Here is a 22,615-nt window from a genome sequence, read left to right as displayed (position 1 = left end):
ATAACATAAGAGTGACAGTATATTTTAATTATCAAAAGAGTGACATAACATAAGAGTGACAAAATTACGTTTTTTAACACTAGATTATTGAAATGCGTGGGGTATTAAAACTGGTTCAGTGATTAAAATATTCATATCTTTTGTTCAGTGATTAGAATATTTATTTCTTTTTTGAACATAAAATAATACAAAATTTTTAAATCATGACATGCGAAAAAAATGTACACATAAAATTACTTTAAATATTAACATATTTTTGTAAACAAAACATTAAAATCAAATTATTGTTTTCAATCTTCATCAGCGTCTTCCTCTAAGTTGCTAGCCCCATTGCTTGTTTAAGAGTAAATTGTGAGCAATTCCCTTGACGTATTCATTCAAAGAGACTTGTCCCTGTCTACTTAAAAAGCCTTTTTTCTCTTTGGATTTGTTCTTTCTTCTTCTTAATCGGAGTAATGCCTGATGTTAGACGTTGTACCTCTTGGTCTGTGCGATGATCTTCTTTCGTAAACTCCTAATCATTGAGTATACCTTCAAATGGTAACGCTCAACTACTGTTTCAAATCTCAAAAAAATCCATAGCTTCTACACAATTATTTGTTCTTGGAAGATTGTATCGTTGCAAGTGATGAATTCTCCATATAGTAGGATTAAATCGTGGAGGATGACGTACATGATTTTGTCTTGGCCTACCTCTTAGAGAGCTTTGATGCAAGATAATTCAAAATCTACCATGATGACTGTAGGAATTAGTTGAATTCCTATTGCTTCGGCAACTGAAAGTAAATGTTCTAGCATTGATGAATATATTTGTGTAGTTTTCCCAGGCAACAACGCATATACAGCTGGGAAAGTTTGCCCGTGGAATATGTAATGGATAGTGTATATCTGATAGAATTGTCGAGGGCAAGTCTTAAATGTTCCATCCAGGAACCAGATATTTGAGTCTGCTAATCTTTGTAAATTATTTTCACTGCCAAAAGCTATGATTCTTTCCTGTACCTCTTCATCCTCGATTTCTGCTTCCAAACCCTCACTCTCGGTTTTTGTATCAAACAAAAGGAAGTTTCTCTCTCCTGTATGGGTAACCTGTAACTTATTCGGGATTACCAGATCGATGGCAGATTCTGCTTCCGCTGGAAATTCTTTTTTACGTATACGAAGGAAAGTTTGCCTCATCGCTGATGCAGATGGCATTTCAGCACCATAGTTTATATTTACTTTCTGTCTAGTTTCTTGTATAATTGCCGCTGGTGTTGCATTTGAAGTCTTAGCCTGGCCTTTAAGTTCTGCAATAGATTGTAGTATCTCTTTTCTCCCAGCAAGCGGTGCATGATTATGTGCCTTTCCTCCAGATATCGAGCCACCTTGTTCATTAAAAAGCGAAACTCCACGAAGTGTTGCAGCACCACACCACCACAATTTTTGTCCTCACACCGGAAATAATGATTCTGACCTCGGGACCTCTGATGTCGGTATATGTGCTCTCTGAAGACGAGCTTTTCTTTTCCTTTTTTGGATGTGGCAAAACTGTATTCATCCATTATGGGCAAGACGATGTGAAAATACAATATGCTCTCTAAGGAACACCTAATCCAGCCAATAGCTATCAGACAACAAAACAGTTTCTTGAAAATATTTTAGAATGTAGCCTTCACCTAGACATTTTCGAACAACTGCTATTCTAAGAGATGTAAGTACTGTGAAGATAGTACATGGTATCAACAACCATTACTGTTATTTCGCAGTTATAACAATCATTAAGTCAAAAGAGAGAGTGTGTGTGTGTGTGTGAAAATAGTGAGAGTTCTTTAAGATTCCGATAATATATTGCTAACTTGTCACTTTTCCGTTACGTTTGCATATTTTCATATTTGTCACTCTTTTGTTATGTCACTCTTTTGAATTTTTTTCCAGAATTGTCACTCTTTTGTTATGTCACTCTTATGAATTTTTGTTCAGGTTTGTCACTCTTTTGTTATGTCACTCTTTCGAAATGCCACTCTTTCAATACACACCCATATATTATATCACATCAGTTAAGTCCACTAACTCCTGTTACATATCTTCTTCTTGTGAGCATTAAACCTTTCCCGAACAAATGCGATCCATCCTTATAATTTAAACTTCTAGCTTTATGTAGTCTAGGGATGATTGTTTTTGAGGTCATCATTAGGCCTCTCAATGGTTCATAATGAAACAAGCGAATATTCCTCCAACAATCTTTCGTACCCTCACAAAATATATATTTTACAAATATATATTTTTGGGGAAAACAATTTCGGATGGTAAAGGCAGTGTCTAAACATTTGTTCGAATACCTTTGGTTTTGTTTGTTCTTACGAAATCTTATTTCATGCTCCTTAATATCCTTTTTTTCTATTTATTTTTATTAGAATCAGTTTTGATCGTCATTTAATGACATCAAGGGTTCACAGATCTTGGAAAATTAAGTGGCGACTTTCATGATTAGTGAGTGAGTGCCATGTATTTACCTTTACTTAGATGGAACTTATACATAAATGTATGTCATTTCCATTATTCTCATAGGTTTCTTATTTACCTTACAGATAGATATAAGCATTCCTTACCTCTGTTAAAATTAAATCAGAAGAACTAGTAAAGAATGATACAGTGGGTGGTTGTCTTTGGAATCAGAGAGATCAACTTAGAAGGACTCTGATTATAATCTTTAAGTTTTGTGTGACGATTAACTTGTATGAATGTGTGTATGATCCAGTTCATAACTGTATGAGTATTGCATCACTTCAAAGCTAAGACTTCTTTATAGTTAAATCTCTCTGTTCTCTCTCCTCCTCTTTAACGGTCATGAATGAATATTGGTAATTATAAGCTCTTTACCACTTTCATTATTGGAAAATGAGGCCGGGAACAGATGGCGCCGGCAGCAGTAATTAACCAGGTAATTACAATAGAATTAAGCTTGATCATATCTAACAGCTATAAATGAGTTAAGTTATGGTTCCATTTCTCGAATAGGATTATCCACTTTCATGCGATTAATTAGCCAGTTGTGAATTTTTTTCGGTATTTCAGAAACTGATATCCTTGCTGGGTATTAGAAATTTAGTCATAAAGTGATGGGCACTGAAGTATGAAAGCACCTCAACACTTTTATTAGGAGACCCAAAGGCCTAGACGTTTACAGCCAGTTTCATTTCACCTCATTTTCTTCTGTTGTTGAATTGTTTTAATACGAAACTTAATTTTCTTACAAAATAAACAAAGAGAAATAGTGATGAAGCCATGAAAATAATTTCCTTCATTTCAGATTTAATAAGACGCCATCTACTCACCGATTCCTCTTTATTATCTTAAAAAGCAAAACGTTGATCTTCATGTAAAGGAAAACCAGAAAACATTGCAGAAAATATCAACTTGCTTTCAGAATTTAATTCTAATATTTTTTTTATTACTTAGTTATGGACATAACACACAAATGTATTAAACTTTACTGAATGATGAAGACTAAATATATTGCATTATAATTATTTTCTAAGGTAAAATAGATCGGATTGTTTATTTCTGTATTATATTGCTTTTTATTTTGCACCTAAATTTTCAGAGAGAAAATCTAATTTTTCCCTACAGGTTCTCAAATAATTTTGCAAGCCTTATATTTCATTTCTTGCACGTAAATCCATTTAATGCTTTAACGATTTTATGTTCTATGCTCAGTTAGACAAATCTGTACAGGATTCTGATTGATTTGACAATTAAATCAAGTTATCGTTTCATGAATTCACTTTTGTATCGTAGTTTTTCTTAAATGAAAAGAGAAATTTGCGCCTTTTAATGGCTCGTGGCATAGATCACGTTTCTTGAGCTCAGTTCTGGAGGCTAATCCGGTAGCACAGGTTTACTGTCCATTGTATTCAGTTCTATAAAAATAGTCTTTTTTAATTCTTCATACGGGGTCTATTTGCTGCTTAGTGTATTCGAATTAGTATCCATCCACGTAAATTAATAAAAATAACTACTTGATTTCATCCATATTGAATACCTTAAATATCGATCTGTTGCGTGAGGAGTTTACTGTTTTACTTTATTATGTGAACATATATCTATCATCGTCATTTTATAAAGTACGATCTCTTACGTTCAAAAGTACAATAAAGTATTATTTCCTAAGGTCAAGTTCTACATAAATCATACAAGTCAAACTCTACTCTTTGCCATTACCACTAATATTGATACTTCTACTGCACTAATACTGATACTACTACTGCTAACGGTAAGCTAAATACTTTTGAATGTGGTACGGAACTATTTAAAATCATATAAGCATATACTGTACAGGTATAAATTGATTATGTAGCATACCGCGAATGTAGTGAAAATACTGTACTGAGCTTTCCTTACCGTTGTTTAGGTGATTTCATTTTCCCTAGTTTCCAGGCGATAAATCAAGTAAAACAAGTACCAAATCAAACGGACCTGTTATATTATTGACTTCGGAAGCCGACGTTTAAACAAAACTGATGTCCTATATTATATCGTCAGACTAATAGCCCTTCGCGAAAGGCCCTGGCGACGCCTCACGATAACATCTGAATTATGATGAGGCGTGGAATAAATGGAGAATTAAAATGGAATTAAAGTTTGTGTCAAGGGAGTCAGACTTTTATGCCGTTTTATTTAGTTACTCATCCCACTTGTCTCCTTTTATCTCCCTGCAAGGAAAGCAATCACTCAGTTTTAGTGGTGGAATAAAACCCTTGAAAAATAGGAAGGACAAAACCATAAAATGATAGGAGCGATAAAACCCATGAGAGACAGGGGAGGTAAAATCCATGAGAGATAGGAGAAATAAAACCATTGGGAGATACGGTGGCATGTTGTTGTTCATTTTGTAATTATAGGTTTCATTAAACTAATTTACCCTGGTTGTGTCACGAGTTCTTGTCTTTGACCAGTGTGCATGAAGTACACCAGTCCGATAAACATGAACGCCTGTGACAAGTGCGTCTACAATAAGAAACTGCGTTATGGAAATGCTGCCTCAAGGAAATGTCTGTTTAACGAAAACATAATTTCAGGAAACGTCACTTCATTCATTATTAGATGAATGCTGCAGTAGCGGAAAAGATAGAGTTTTCTCTAAGTTATTATTGTGATCTACTGGAAATAAGAAAACATTAATTGACTTTTTTTTTACTGTGGGTTTGCCTTTAGGGTCGAAGAATTAATTAATGAGTTCTTGGTGAAAAATAAGAATTATACGATGGTAAAGATAATGTTTTTCTTATATTCATTATGGCTTCTTCGTTCAGTGAAATTTTTATCATTTGCAAAAACAAAACAGAAACGGAAAATCTTTACCTTATAACGTTTTGGTATTTTAGTTAGTTAACATGTATGAAAATAGCAGTTAAGGAAGTATATTGCATATCAAGGGTTGATACTGGAACGCCTTCAAATGTTGATTTATGTTGTTATATTAACGGAAAAATAAGCACAACTATAGACCATCTCTCTCTCTCTCTCTCTCTCTCTCTCTCTCTCTCTCTCTCTCTCTCTCTCTCCTGTCAAAATAACCCATAACTCTATATCCTAAAACATGATCTAGAATTTGATGTTAACAAAGTTACTGGGGAAGAAGATATGCCTCGGGAGAAACAGCTGGTGCACGTGCAACGTAATGAGTTTTATTTTATGCAGGAACTTTTCGATATGTTGAATATGTATGATGGTGTATCCTGGAAATATAACCATGATCTTTCTTTTTTTTTTATAGACTACAGAAATCTGTAATAGGCTCAGAGGAAAATGGGAAAAGAAAGCCAATAACAAATTATTTAACGAGTCAGTATGAATTTTTCTGTTTCTTAAGTTTAAATCTCCTTATCTCTCATGTTAATTATGAAAATAAATGACTGAATAAGCAAACATGAGAGCATTCTGATTCTATGAGGTGGTACATTACCTCAAATCAGATTCTCACTGTTTCATTTCCTTTCCCAAACACCTACATCTCATTAGCATTTCATAAGTATAAAGTATTGCCATACTTCTGCCAAGGCTTCATTCGCCTTTGAGTCCCTTTTGAAAAGATGCCATGATTATGCCGAATAAACCATTGAGAGGATTAAATCTTAGGGATAATATTAACAATAATCAGTGTTGAATAGTATTTGCAGCCACTGAAATTAAATTCTAATTATATTTACGTTGCTGTAAGTCAGTATCTTCAGCCATACTCGGAAGGGAAGATTTATTGTTTTCCTGAAACTTCCACGCGCCCCCTATCCTTATAAAAGCATTAGAGCAGCTCTTCACAAATTACTACTTTTAGCAGATGACTCTAACAGCTTCCCCCTTAGAACGATTTCGACAAATGCTTAGATGGACGTTTAGTTTCTGAGCGCGTGTTGCTCTACTTCGTTTTATAAGTCAGAAGCAGTGACGACTATTAAATCGTGATAATTACGAATTATACAAGCAGCAATTCATTCCGGATTGCAAAATATACGATTACTTGTGCTTCCAAATCTTAATTTATAATGATACGACAAAAACAACGTCCGTAGCATTACTGTAACTAATATTCATGAATTATGCACCATCGGTATATGTATGTATATATATATATATATATATATATATATATATATATATATATATATATATATATATATATATATATATATATATATATATATATATATATATATATATATATATATATATATATCTATATATATATATTTATTTATATACATATATATAAATGTGTGTGTGCAATTGCAATATATATATATATATATATATATATATATATATATATATATATATATATATATATATATATATATACATATATACATATATATGTATATATGTATGTGTGTGTATGTGTGTATATATATATATATATATATATATATATATATATATATATATATATATATATATATATATATATATATATATATATATATATATATACATATGTTATATATATATATATATATATATATATATATATATATATATATATATATATATATATATATATATATATATATATATATATATATATATATATATATATATATATATATATATATATATATATATATATATATATATATTTGTGTGTGTGTATGAGTGCGTGTGTAAGCGACTATTCAGGCGCTTCTGAATGACATAATGTAATTTTAAGATATGCGAAATACTCTGCGTTAACTGGTAGTCTGAAGTCGCTTTCAAAATATCAGGAACAGAGAGTTCATAAAAGCAAGATGTTCTTTTTTTTTTAATTTAATATTCTGGAGGGTTTTCATATCCATTGCAAAGAACTGAGGCAAGATATCAGAAACATAGCTTAGATATTATAAGAATGAAATAAGCCAACTAATTATAAATTCTGGAAACTTCTAAAGCTGCTATCCCGGTCGGCATAAAAAAAAAAGTTATACACAACAATAGCTGCCCAACTTCAGGCGCCATGAAATAATGTAAGCGTTGTATTTAGTGTACAGGCAAAGTTAGAACAGAATATTAATTTTGAACACTTTACTATAAAAAGTTCTTTAACTACCTGTCGCGAAAAATTCTGAAATCATAAGATAAAGACCTTGTTTATTCGTGGAGAACATGTTTACCATTTATCATGCAGCTCAAGATATTTCTATTAACTCATTTTTATTAACGGAAAAGACCAAAGATCTGAATTTCAAAGCTATTTCCTGACACATCGCAGAATTAAGTACACGCTCGATAAACTTTTCTTAAGATTTCATAAGCTAAAAGCAGCTCCTGGTTTGATTCTTTTATCAAAATCACTTTTGAACTCCGAAAAGAGAGTGGTCATTTTTATAACTATTATTAATATAGAAATAAGTAAAAAATGCGCCGAAGTTTCTTCGACGCAATCGAGTTTTCTGTGCAGCCGCTGCAGCGTATAATCAAGGCCACCGAAAATAGATCTATCTTTCGGTGTTCTCGGTATAATGCTGCATGAGCAGCGCCCCGTGAAACTTTAACCACGGCCCGGTGGTGGCCTGGCCTATATCGTTGCCAGAAGCACGATTTTGGTTAACTTTAACCGTAAATGAAATAAAAACTACTGAGGCTAGGGAGCTGCAATTCGGTATGTTTGATGTCTAGAGGGTGGATGATCAACATAACAATTTGCAGCCCTCTAGCCTCAGTAGTTTTTAAGATTTGAGGGTGGACAGAAAGAGTAACGACAGAAAAAAGTGCGGACAGAATAAAGTGCAGACGAACAGACAAAGCCTGCACCATAGTTTACTTTTACAGAAAACTAAAAAGCGATGATCATGTCGTTTCCGTTTCACTAAAAAAAAAACTCATTAAATATTTACGTTCTGTATTGACAATAATCTATTAGCAATCAGTGTTTATTGCGTATCAAAAACCAGTTCATAGATGACTGAAGGACTCGCATCAGCAATAATTACACTATAATTATAAGTCCCCAGGGGCTCTGCCATACACAAACAATTGTGGTAATCATTATCATAAAACGTTGTTTGATATTCAATCAATGTTTTTAATCTGGTTATATAAAAGTATCCTCGGGTGATCATCAGCAAGAGACTCGAAATGTTATTCCATAAATATGTGAAACTGGGTCAGTTTTCACTCTTCCTTTATTAACTAGTTTTCGCTCATGAAGCAATAAACCTCAAGATAATTTATTAGTCATTTGTGTGTAAATATTTCCACAAAATTACAGTATTCTTATTTGATATTGAAATGTTGTTCCTGCTATCTATATTTCGTAGCAAGAACTAATTATATGGTCGTTTTGTTGAATACTTATATCTTTATAAATATTCATTCACTGATGAATTCTGTCGAGTGGTCAAAGTCGATTGTTTATCGTTATAACTAAAGCAAAGGCCCAGGGAGGATCATCAGTTATCATTCCCCCTTTGTCTAAATTCTTCCCAGCGTCAGGTGAATTCGATATTGAACTACATTTGTGGCTTAATATTTGTAAATGTGAAAAAAGTCACACATGTATAGGTGACAAAATTTTATTAGTATCATATCTAAGAAGATTAGTTTTGAATCTGATATTCGGAACTAGCTTATTTTTCAAAGTATTCCATGTACAGAAAGGCTAAAGATGTGTGTGTGAGCGCGCCTGTGTTTGTGTGTGTGTGCATGTTTGTATGTGTGTGTGTGTTTGTGCGTGTCTGTAGTTGGTCTAATGCTTGTTGTCTGTACATAATACAGCCTTCCAAGGTTTCAAGTAAAAGTTGAAGAAGTAAGATTATCTACTGTAGTAGACAAACTTGGAAGGAATGAGAATAATCTTGAAGCACAAGAAACGACGCCTACTTATGAATAATATGACAAAACATTTTGTCCTTAAATTAAGAAAAACTTTTGCATTTAAAAAAGGAAAAGAGGGATTTGGACTTTGATATGCAATTTATTACTGTACATACTTGAATTAAAGAGTCTGATACACATTTTAGATAAGGAATGTCTTCGAGAATACTATCATTCTAAGGATGAAAAAAAAAAAGACAACAGCGGAATTATCTCCGATATTTTACATTTTTTACGTTAAGGCTAGATTGATAACAGCATACTTACACTTTTCTGATATCGCCAAACATGGTTTTCCCACTAATCACCTAATTACTGTATACATTCGTGGAGACTCAAGTTAGTTACATGTAAGTGTAATGGAATATTATCATTTCGTTTAAGAAAATCATAACTTCATTGACACGTCCCCCGTAGGTGTATGAGAATAGTTATAATAATGAAAATAAGAAAAATAAGGAATAATGAGAGCGAAAAAAGAATGGCAGAACTCCTTTGATGACAACCCTTTTGAAGCTAATTAGTTTTCGCTATATGAATGTAAGTAAATATGCATCTATATATATATATATATATATATATATATATATATATATATATATATATATATATATATATATATATATATATATATATATATATATATATATATATATATATATATATGTGTGTGTGTATGTGTGTGTGTATAATTATATGTATTTACATATATATATAATAAATAAATAAATACACAAATAAACAAATGTATATATATATATATATATATATATATATATATATATATATACATATGTCTGTGTGTGTCCGTGTGTGTGCGCGTATACAAAATCTTCGGGAGGTTGTGTAGCGTAGTCAAGTTTACATGGGTTTTCACTTCTTTCTGTACGTGGAGGCTTTCGAAACTGTGTTGGGACATTTTCATATGTAAGGCGTTATGCTATATATATATATTATATATATATATATAATATAATGGAAGGAATCTGAAAGCTTTTCCATCCCTTTTAGAGAAGGAAATGAGAGCCCTTATGGACCTCACTACCCCACGTGACTTCTAAAAGTTTCCGAGACCCTGAGTTTTTGGATGAGCTTAATATGTAAAAATGAGAACAAATAGTACTAGTATTTGGTGATGATCTATATATCGGATTTTAAGTTTTATTAATAAGCTAAATTTATGGATTTACTGATTAGGTATAATTTTCTCTTAATTATCGAAAGTGTTAGGTTTTTAGTATAATGATGACGTAATTTCTGAATGAAACAAGCTGCGTAAAATGAAACAAAAAATATTCAGAATGAAATGGATAAGGAATTGACGAAATTCAGCCAATATAAATTAGATTCGTTATCACAATTTGATTAATATAACAGACCAACTGTGTAAAAAAAATTATAAGATTTTGTCCTACTGGTTATCGATTCATTCAGGATAAGAACGAGGTTTCTACAATCGTTTCAATCCTAGGATCTCGAATTATGCGAAAAAATATAATGCTTTAGTTCCGAGGCTGATTTTTTTTTTTAACTGGAAGCGATATGAAATGAACTTGACGAACTTAAACAGATGCCACTCTCTCTCTCTCTCTCTCTCTCTCTCTCTCTCTCTCTCTCTCTCTCTCTCTCTCTAAATCAATTTGCATTAGTAACATTTATTCATTTATAAATTTTACTGTGATTGCTATACATTGTACGATACCACTAAAAATAAAAGAAAGGCCTCTAAAAGGCAGCTGAACAATGGGGAATGAAGACATAAATAAGACAGTAGCCCTAACCGCGTGAACAAAGTCGGGATTATCGGCCTTATGAAAAATATACTTCCATTTCTTCAGGATACTTTCTTCCTGAGAACATAAGCGTTTCCCTTCTTCGCCCACAGCAGCCAAGTTCAGGGGATTTTATGCCATAAAGGAGAAATATTATTATTACAGACGTTCTCTTCCACTCGACCCTCTAAAATGTAGTCATTTCTTTCGTAATTTAACACCTGGACTCTCAGTACCTAAACTTTTTCATTATAGAGTGTTCTAAATATACATACATATATATATATATATATATATATATATATATATATATATATATATATATATATATATATATATATATATATATATATATATATATATAATATATATATATATATATATATAATCATATATAACAAGTAAAACAAAGGATTAAGTAAACGAAAAAAAATTTGTTTCTTCAATTTCCATGGAATTGTTTTCAAAAGTAGATAAAGGAAACAAGAATGCTTTCTGCGTCGAACATAATGTTGATTTTTAAAAATAAAGAACGTAAGATAAGTATTCTGTCTCCGTGAATATTAATGTAAAATAATGCTATCTCTTTCGGCTAAAATGACTTCACGAAGAATAACCTTTGGCAGTGAGATCTCCTTCCTGCTTATCAAATGAAAATGGAGCAAAAAAAGAGAAAAAAACCGCCACTTCTGAAAGAAACGCCGAGAAAATATTAAGTGTGAAAAGATTAGGTATAACTGTGGTTACTGTTCCTTTTATCCAGATATTACTGTGGTAACTGCCCCTTTTATCCAGATGTTACTGTGCTGTCTGTCCCTTTTATCCAGATATTACTGTGCTGTCTGTCCCTTTTATCCAGATATTACTGTGGTAACTGCCCCTTTTATCCAGATATTACTGTGCTGTCTGTCCCTTTTATCCAGGTATTACTGTGGTGACTGTCCCTTTTATCCGGGCATTACTGCGCTGTCCGTCTCATTTAACCAGGTATTACTGTGGTGACTGTCCCTTTTATCCAGATATTACTGTGGTGACTGTCCCTTTTATCCAGATATTACTGTGGTGACTGTCCCTTTTATCCTGGTATTACTGTGGTGATTCCCCTTTTATCCGGGTATTACTGTGGTGACTCTCCCTTTTATCCGGGTATTACTGTGCTGTATGTCCCATTTAACCAGGTATTACTGTGGTGACTGTCCCTTTTATCCGGGTATTACTGTGCTGTCTGTCCCATTTGAACAGTTATTACTGTGGTGACTGTCCCTTTTATCCAGATATTACTGTGGTGATTGTCCCTTTTATCCGAGTATTACTGTGCTGTCTGTCCCATTGACCAGTTGTTACTGTGGTGACTGTCCCTTTTATCCAGGTATTACTGTGCTATCTGTCCCATTTAACCAGGTATTACTGTGGTGACTGTCCCTTTTATCCAGGTATTACTGTGCTATCTGTCCCATTTAACCAGGTATTACTGTGGTGACTGTCCCTTTTATCCAGATATTACTGTGGTGACTGTCCCTCTTATCCAGGTATTCCTGTGCTATCTGTCCCATTTAACCAGGTATCACTGTGGTGACTGTCCCTTTTATCCAGGTATTACTGTGCTACCTGTCCCTTTTATCCAGATATTACTGTGGTGACTGTCCCTTTTATCCAATATTACTGTGCTATCTGTCCCTTTTATCTAGATATTAGTGTGGTGACTGTCCCTTTTATCTAGATATTAGTGTGGTGACTGTCCCTTTTATTCAGATATTATTATGATGACTGTCTCTTTTATCCAGGTATTACTGTTCTGTCTGTCCCTTTTATCCTGGTATTACTGTGCTGACTGTCCCTCTTATCCAGACATTACTGTGGTGACTGTCCCTTTTATCCAGGTATTACTGTGCTATCTGTCCCATTTAACCAGTTATTACTGTGGTGACTGTCCCTTTTATCCAGATATTACTGTGGTGACTGTCCCTTTTATCCAGATATCACTGTGGTGACTGTCCCTTTTATCCAGATATCACTGTGGTGACTGTCCCTTTTATCCAGGTATTACTGTGCTATCTGTCCCATTTAACCAGTTATTACTGTGGTGACTGTCCCTTTTATCCAGATATTACTGTGGTGACTGTCCCTTTTATCCAGATATCACTGTGGTGACTGTCCCTTTTATCCAGGTATTACTGTGGTGACTGTCCCTCTTATCCGGGTATTACTCTTCTGTCTGTCCCTTTTATCCAGATATTACTGTGCTGTCTGTCCCCTTTAACCAGGTATTACTGTGCTGACTGTCTCTTTTATCCATATATTACTGTGGTGACTGTCCCTTTTATCCTGGTGTTACTGTGCTGTCTGTCACCTATAACCAGGTAATACTGTGCTGACTGTCCCTTTCATCCAGATATTACTATGGTGACTGTCCCTTTTATCCAGGTATTACTGTGGTGACTGTCCCTTTTATCCGGGCATTACTGCGCTGTCTGTCCCATTTAACCAGGTATTACTGTGGTGACTGTCCCTTTTATCCAGATATTACTGTGGTGACTGTCCCTTTTATCCAGATATTACTGTGGTGACTGTCCCTTTTATCCGGGTATTACTGTGGTGATTCCCCCTTTTATCCGGGTATTACTGTGGTGACTCTCCCTTTTATCCGGGTATTACTGTGCTGTATGTCCCATTTAACCAGGTATTACTGTGGTGACTGTCCCTTTTATCCGGGTATTACTGTGCTGTCTGTCCCATTTGACCAGTTATTACTGTGGTGACTGTCCCTTTTGTCCAGATATTACTGTGGTGATTGTATTTATCCGAGTATTACTGTGCTGTCTGTCCCATTGACCAGTTGTTACTGTGGTGACTGTCCCTTTTATCCAGGTATTACTGTACTATCTGTCCCATTTAACAGGTATTACTGTGGTGACTGTCCCTTTTATCCAGGTATTACTGTGCTATCTGTCCCATTTAACCAGGTATTACTGTGGTGACTGTCCCTTTTATCCAGATATTACTGTGGTGACTGTCCCTCTTATCCAGGTATTCCTGTGCTATCTGTCCCATTTAACCAGGTATCACTGTGGTGACTGTCCCTTTTATCCAGGTATTACTGTGCTACCTGTCCCTTTTATCCAGATATTACTGTGGTGACTGTCCCTTTTATCCAATATTACTGTGCTATCTGTCCCTTTTATCTAGATAGTGTGGTGACTGTCCCTTTTCTCTACATATTACTGTGGTGACTGCCCCTTTTATTCAGATATTATTATGATGACTGTCTCTTTTATCCAGGTATTACTGTTCTGTCTGTCCCTTTTATCCTGGTATTACTGTGCTGACTGTCCCTCTTATCCAGATATTACTGTGGTGACTGTCCCTTTTATCCAGGTATTACTGTGCTATCTGTCCCATTTAACCAGTTATTACTGTGGTGACTGTCCCTTTTATCCAGATATTACTGTGGTGACTGTCCCTTTTATCCAGATATCACTGTGGTGACTGTCCCTTTTATCCAGATATCACTGTGGTGACTGTCCCTTTTATCCAGGTATTACTGTGCTATCTGTCCCATTTAACCAGTTATTACTGTGGTGACTGTCCCTTTTATCCAGATATTACTGTGGTGACTGTCCCTTTTATCCAGATATCACTGTGGTGACTGTCCCTTTATCCAGGTATTACTGTGGTGACTGTCCCTCTTATCCGGTATTACTCTTCTGTCTGTCCCTTTTATCCAGATATTACTGTGCTGTCTGTCCCCTTTAACCAGGTATTACTGTGCTGACTGTCTCTTTTATCCATATATTACTGTGGTGACTGTCCCTTTTATCCTGGTGTTACTGTGCTGTCTGTCACCTATAACCAGGTAATACTGTGCTGACTGTCCCTTTCATCCAGATATTACTATGGTGACTGTCCCTTTTATCCTGGTATTACTGTGGTGACTGTCCCTTTTATCCTGGAATTACTGTGCTGTCTGTCCCATTTAACCAGGTATTATTGTGCTGACTGTCCCTTTCATCCAGATATTACTATGGTGACTGTCCCTTTTATCCAGGTATTACTGTGCTGACTGTCCCTTTTATCCAGATATTATTGTAGTGATTGTCCAGTTTATCCAGGTATTACTGCTGTGACTGTCCCTTTTATCCAGGTACTAATGTCTATTCTTTTTATCCGGATATTACTGTGCCGCCTGTTCCCTTTAACCAGGTAGTACTGTGCTGACTGTTCCTTTTATCCAGATATTACTGTGCTGAATGTCTCTTTTATTCAGGTATTACTGTGGTGACTGTCCCTTTTATCCGGATATTATGGTGGTGTCTGTCCCCTTTAACCAGTATTACTGTGCTGACTGTCCCTTCTATTCAGGTATCACTGGGTAGTCTGTCCCTTTATGCAGGTATTACTGTTGTGACTGACATGTGTTGTCAATAATATATTTCTATGGTCTCGAGTACATGAAATGAGGTATGATTAACCAGTAAACTTTATTTACACATGAAATAAGGTATGATAAACCCGTAGAGTTTATTTACCACATAAGTTACAAAGGGAAGAGGGAAGGGGGATGGGGAATGGGCAGGGGGTACTGGTTTGAAGCCTACCCTATTATTTAAGTTGGGTCAAATGATGGTCACATGTTAAATTTTGTCTAGATCGGTTGAATGGTTCGGATTTCTATAGCACACAAACATACAAACAAGCATACAAACAAACATACAAACATTCACTTTTATATATAACACATACAAATAATAGCAATTTTCCTTTTCACTATATAAACTATTATTGCATATTCACAGATGAAGAGGTTTCACAACAGTTGCCAATGCTTAATCACTCAATTAATAACAGAAACCGAATTCTGAGAGTTCGATCAAAATCATAAGTATCAGGATCAAAGATCCTTTTTAACACCTGTGAAGGATAACATGTACAGGATAACAATACCAAGAAAGACTACAACAATTTTGCTGAAATACGGAGTTATGGAAATTCAAAACCCTAAAATGGATAAAAGCAAGTACTCATAGTTTGAGAGTTTCTATTCTTTTTCATTTAGTGTATGCTATCTTCGAAATAACTGTGTAGGCAGCGCGGCCAAGAGATAAGTTTAACTTTGTTCGAAAGGAGAGTAACTTTCATTCAAGTTCTTTTACTAACAGACCAGAAACATGTCAGCTTTCATTGAAACGATATAATTTACCTTAAGTCAACCAAGTTCAAGTAAGTCAAGGAAGCTGTATGTCATCCAGTGACAAAATCTTCCAGTGTATCAAGAATGATTCTTCTTGATAGAAAAATATAGTTGCTGAAATCCTTGTACTGTACGTCGGGTGTTTACTTATAAACTCTGCTCTTATCCTCCGCGTATCTAAGATGAGGGAGCTAGCCACATGCACTCCTCCAACATGAATTACTGACTGCAATTTATCTGATGCAAGGGACATTATCACACACTTTGGTATGAGGCGTTACAGTTATTATAATCACAATGTTTTTATTCTGTTCATCCTTGTTTTGGAATGAAATCCTGATTCGCGGGTTGAAGAGGTAAAAAAATAATTACTACACTATAAGACATATTAAAACAAATATAAGAGAAAGTTAGTATCTATCCTACTATCTATCTATTTATCTATCTATATATATATATATATATATATATATATATATATATATATATATATATATATATATATATATATATATATATATATATATATATATATATATATATATATATATATATATATATATATATATATATATATATATATATATATATATATATATATATATATATATATATATATACAAATTTACAGGTGTATTTTTGAGGTTTATAAATCGTAAGGAAGGCTCTTTCCTTGACTTTTATCAACTTAGTATACTTAAAGGTTCTGTTTCACATTGGCGAATTCTTTACTTCTATTAGAGGGATTTGAAACTATTTTCCGATGTTTCTTTGTCGTGCAGAGCCCAGAAACAATATATTTCCATTGTCCACGAGGTCCTAATGCCATCAAACCGTGGGTACTCCTCCGCCCATCGGCTAGAACAGTAGCATTTTTATCCCCACAGTTTTTCTGTCAGGATTCCGGACACGCCAGCCAAGCAATTTTATCAGCTTTTCTGGCCGTTTGCATCTAAACTACGGAACTGCTTTCTTTAATCTAAGTGACCAATACCTCTTGATCCTCTGCTATGCTATTTCTCTCTCTCTCTCTCTCTCTCTCTCTCTCTCTCTCTCTCTCTCTCTCTCTCTCTCTGTCATGATCACTCATATTGCTAGTTTTGTATATATATATATATATATATATATATATATATATATATATATATATATATATATATATATATATATATATATATATATATATATATATATATATATATATATATATATATATATATATATATATATATATATATTATATATACACACACATATATATATATATATATACATATATATTTATACATATTATATATATATCTCATATAAAAACGTGAATGCTAGTATGTTTGTATATATGTATGTTTATTTGTTTGTATGTTAGTGCGCTATAGAAGTCCGAACCGCTTGAACAATCTAGACAAAATCTGACACATGGCCATCATTTGACCCAACTTAGATAATAGGGTGAGTTTCAACCCGTACCCCATTCCCCTTCCCCTTTCCCATTTGCCTTCCCACCTTCCTTTTTTAACTAATGTGGTAAATAAACTCTATGGGTTTGTCATGCCTCATTTCATGATTTCATGTATAAATAAACTCTACAGGTTTATCATACTTCATTCTTATACTCAATACCATAGAAATGTATGTTGAAAATGTTTTTCTTTTCTGTGATTAATAATTCTGTATCAGTCACCACAGTAATAGCTGGATAAAAGGGACAGTCACAACAGTAATACCTGGACAAAAGGGACAGTCAGTACAGCAATCCTTGGATAACAGTGACAGACAGTACAGTAACACCTGGATAAATGGGTCAGCCACCACAGGAATACCTGGATAAGAGGGAAAGTCAGCACAGTAATACCTGGATAAATGGGGCAGCCACCACAGGAATACCTGGATAGATGGGATAGTCACTGCAGTAATTTCTGGATAAAATGGACAGTCACCACAGTAATACCTGGGGGCAGTCAACATAATAATGTCTTGAAAAAAGGACAGTCACTGCAGTAATACCTGGATAAAAGGGACAAACAGTACAGTAATACCTGGTTAAAGGGCACTCACCACTGTAATGTCTGGATAAAGGGGCAGCCATCATAGTGACACCTGGGTAAGAGAGACAGTCGGCATTGTAGTACCTGGATGAATGGGACAGTTAGCATAGTAATACATAGATAATTGGGAGTCACCAAAGTAAAACCTGGATAAACGGAACAGTCAGTACCTGTAATACTTGGATAATTGGGAAAGTCAGTAGTGTAGTACTTGGATAAAAGGGACAGCCACCAAAATAATATCTGGATAAATCAGACAGTCACTACAGTAATACCTGCATAAAAGGGACAGTCAGCACAGTAATGCTTGGGTGAATGAGACAGTCAGCACAGTCATACATGGATGAAAAGGACAGTTATCACAGTAATACATGGATAAATGGGACAGTCGGCACAGTATATTAGGATAAAAGGGACAGTTAGTACAGTAATCTCTGGATAAAAGGGTCAGTCACCACAGTAATACCTGGCTAAATGGGGCACCCAGAACAGTAATGTTTGGTTTAAAGGACAGTCAGCACAGTAATTTGTGGATAAATGGGACGGTCAGTAGGAGGAGGTGCAGGAAAATTTTTCTGAGTCCTCCTGAGTTTTCCCAGGCTGCTCCAGGTTGGCCAGCTAATACATATGTATATATATAATATATGTGTGTGTGCATGTGTATATATGTCTGTCTGTCTGCTTGTCTGTCTGTTTGTCTGTCTTTATACGTGTATAATCTCTAGAGATCTGCAATCCTGTACTGTTTATGGTTACTGATAAAGCTGATAGGAAAAATTCGTGTTCACACTGGAAATGTTGCTTCGTGTGTTCTTTGATTTGCAAAGACATGTAAACGGGTTTATGCAGTATAAAGTTTAAATTGAGATTAAAACCTTGCGATGAATAAGATAAAACATCGTTCAATTTCCCTTATAGATTTATAGATTTTGAAAAATAAATAAGATAAACACATATAAACAGCTGATAAAGCAAGCACCCATGGGCTTTCACACTTACGATCACACATGCAACATTACATATATACACACGTATACACATACACAAACACGCACGCACACATAGACACATTTAGACTTTCACACATTAACTCAAACAACTGAAATAAAAGGCTATCTCAAAACTTTTCACACTGTCACTATCTTTACAGAGAAACCATTCACACATATATACATGGAGAGAGAGAGAGAGAGAGAGAGAGAGAGAGAGAGAGAGAGAGAGAGAGAGAGAGAGAGATTTTAAAGATGACGAAATAAAACAGCTCTTTGATAGATGGACATTACAGCGAAATCAGTAAAAAATCGAAATTTCACCAGGATATCTTCAGAAAATTATATTTGTCAAATATCAGGTCACGTAACCTTATAAAATGATTCAACCCAACCTTGCCTTCGGTATTTCTTCCCCTGTCGTCGACAAAATGTAGATAGGAAAATAATTTATCATCTGACGGAAGTCTTTGGATCTGCTGTTGCTTACCAGATCTTACCCCTCTGAGCTTGTGGTCTGCTGGAATGTAGGAGCTCGCTTTCTGATACGAGATTACAGGCAACTATAGTGTCCTGTTTTCAGGACCTGTATTCGAAGAGAACGTGTTCAACTCAGTCGTAATTTTCCTAAATGATAACTGACAGCACTGAAAGACTTACGTGTAATTCTAGTGAGCTTTAAGTCATTCCCGATGTAAAGTGAGTTTAATATTTGCTGGGTATTTTTGGTTTATTATTGGAAAGTATAAAAATGCCATGCTCAAAAGTAACAAATTATATATATACAGTATATATATTTTTATATGTTTCCTGGTGCAGGTGGTTCTTATGACTCCACATTTATTACTTTACTCTAAAATGGCCTTGCAAGATACCCAGGACATATAAAACACAAACAAAAAGGAGTTGTACAAGGAGCGGAGGGCTCTTACTCAAAGGGAAGTGCGTGAAACATGTGGAAACAAAAATAGTATATTCTCATAAAACACAAGATCAAAGGGACATTAACTGAAACACGTTAAATTGCTGCTGCCGAGGTCCTCCCGAAGGAGGGGAGCTTGGGAATGCCAGGAACACGAACCAAGGAAAATTCTGCTACGGTCGTCCTTCTGAAACGATATTAGGACCCAGGTTACAAATCTAATGCTGGAATTCGGGGAATGAATTACTCGGGTGTGCGCTGAGGGCGCCAAGGACTCACCCGAGGCGTTACTTGTGACTCAGAGGAAAGAAGCAGTGAACACGTGGGCCGGGATTAAACCAAGAAACATCAGGGAATACAAAGTTATAGGCCCAGAAGTTAATCAATGCACAAGGGCGAAGTAACGTGACTAGCAACTCGTTTTGGGTACTTTATCACATTGTAGGGGCGTAAGGCTGACGTCGTCTTCTGCCAGGGACCACGTGTGGGAGCGTCGACAAAAGGGCCTCCCTCACCAAGGTACTGCTTCAAGTCGTAGATTGGGGCGGAAAAGGGCGCCCTTTGGATGATGAAAAGGCCGCAGTTGATGTATCCGCTCGCGTTTGGGACTTGCAATCCCCACTTGCACTGGCTGCTGGCCACGTGGTTGGGATACAGAGCAAAGGGCCGTTAACTTCCACGTGGCGACGAGGGAAAGAGTGGGGGGGGGGGCAGCGAGGTCTTCACTCGTGACCTCTTTCCTTTAACTACTGGCTGTGTGTGAGAAAGAGCTGTTGTTGTTGTTGTTTATTGTTGTATTAAGCCAACTCTTGTGTTATGGCCTTTCCTTGTTTGGCTTTAATGTAGGTGATCTGAAAATTTCAGAAGGTCATTTGTTATAGGAAATGTGAAAGAGATTTAGTAGTAGAGACAGTTGTGGATGGAGGAAGGATGATGGTTGTAGTGGAGGGGGCCATCATGTCACGGATAGTAGTAGTTTGAAGATGTAAGGCCTTTGAAAAGAAAAATAGAGAAACATTGCAGGTGGGGTTGTCCAACCCTTTAAACCCTAGAGTCCCTGCAGAGTATTCTTAGTGGTAGAGTAGTTTAGTTGGAATAAGACAGAGATGATGTGTATAGGGCCTTACGGTGAGGGGATGGGATGAGTTGAGGAGGATGATGGTGGTAGTTAAAGAGGGCCATCTTGGTTAGTTTGTAGTGGTAGTATGAAAGTACATGTTAGTGAGTTGGTGGCCAGTGCCACTCTGAACACACTTAACATTACATTACTTAATTCAGCTGGAAAGTAGAAAGTGAGAAGTTTAAGTATTCTCATTGCATTGTTCTATCTTGGTGGCGGTAAGTTTACTAGCAGCTGGGCATGTGTGTCGATGTCCTCGACTATTGCCTTTGCAAGTGTTGCTGCTATTTTAGCTGCGTCTGGTGAGTTTACATCAGCTTGTACTTCGCCTCTGAGCAGTGCTGTCTCTCTGCATTCTAGCAGGTAGTGTAGGAGGCTGCTGTGTTTCTTCCTCACAGTGCTCACATGGTCTGACACTGGGGTTAACAATTTCAGCAGGCTCTGTATCCCTAGCCTTAGTCTGTGAATACATACAGCAAGTTTTCTCGGTGTGTGCCTGTCTAAGTTGCCCATTTGTACCATCTGGCAGTTGGGGAGTGATCTGTCCATGCCCGTAGGTCTTCCAGCATGTTTGCTTTCATGAGCGGTTTTATGGCATTTTTGATCTGTTGTAGTGCAGGTTGTATGTGGATTTTGCACTCTGTCAATGTACCTTGTGCTCTTGGCTAGTTCATCCGCTTTATCATTGCCTGGAAATGTGACTCAGTATCCAGTTCATAGTGACTGGTCTTCCTCTTCGCTGTGCTGGTAGAGCAGTGACTTGATCCCAGCCAGCAAGGCCTCCTCGCCCTGACCTTTTATTTGCCCTGACCCAGGTCACGCTTCTATATCAAAGAAAACGGCTTCCTCTCCTGTACCTGTACCAAAGAAAACGATGCAAAGCCAGTTTACTGCCCAGGGCAAAAGATTACATCTTGAGTATAACCCACCCCGATGAACCAGTATTTACTACTTCTCCCAGGTTCAAAATATCTATCGGCCGAGCAAAGCAGAAAGGCGGGCGCTTTCATAGCGTATTTTGGCGCTAATCTTTACAATATATATATATATATATATATATATATATATATATATATATATATATATATATATATATATATATCATACATACATACATACATACATACATGCATGCATACATACATATACAAAGAATGGAAGCGCATACATTTTACCATTGTAATAATATCCTTCCTGAAGTGACGAAGTGTAATGCTTAACCAACTTCGGCAGTTCATAATTAGGTTTC

Source organism: Macrobrachium rosenbergii, chromosome 4 (genome assembly GCF_040412425.1).
Source record: "Macrobrachium rosenbergii isolate ZJJX-2024 chromosome 4, ASM4041242v1, whole genome shotgun sequence".
In the NCBI taxonomy this organism is placed as follows: Eukaryota; Metazoa; Arthropoda; class Malacostraca; order Decapoda; family Palaemonidae; genus Macrobrachium; species Macrobrachium rosenbergii.
The sequence above is the reverse complement of the archived record's forward strand: the minus strand, read 5'-3'. Positions refer to the sequence as shown.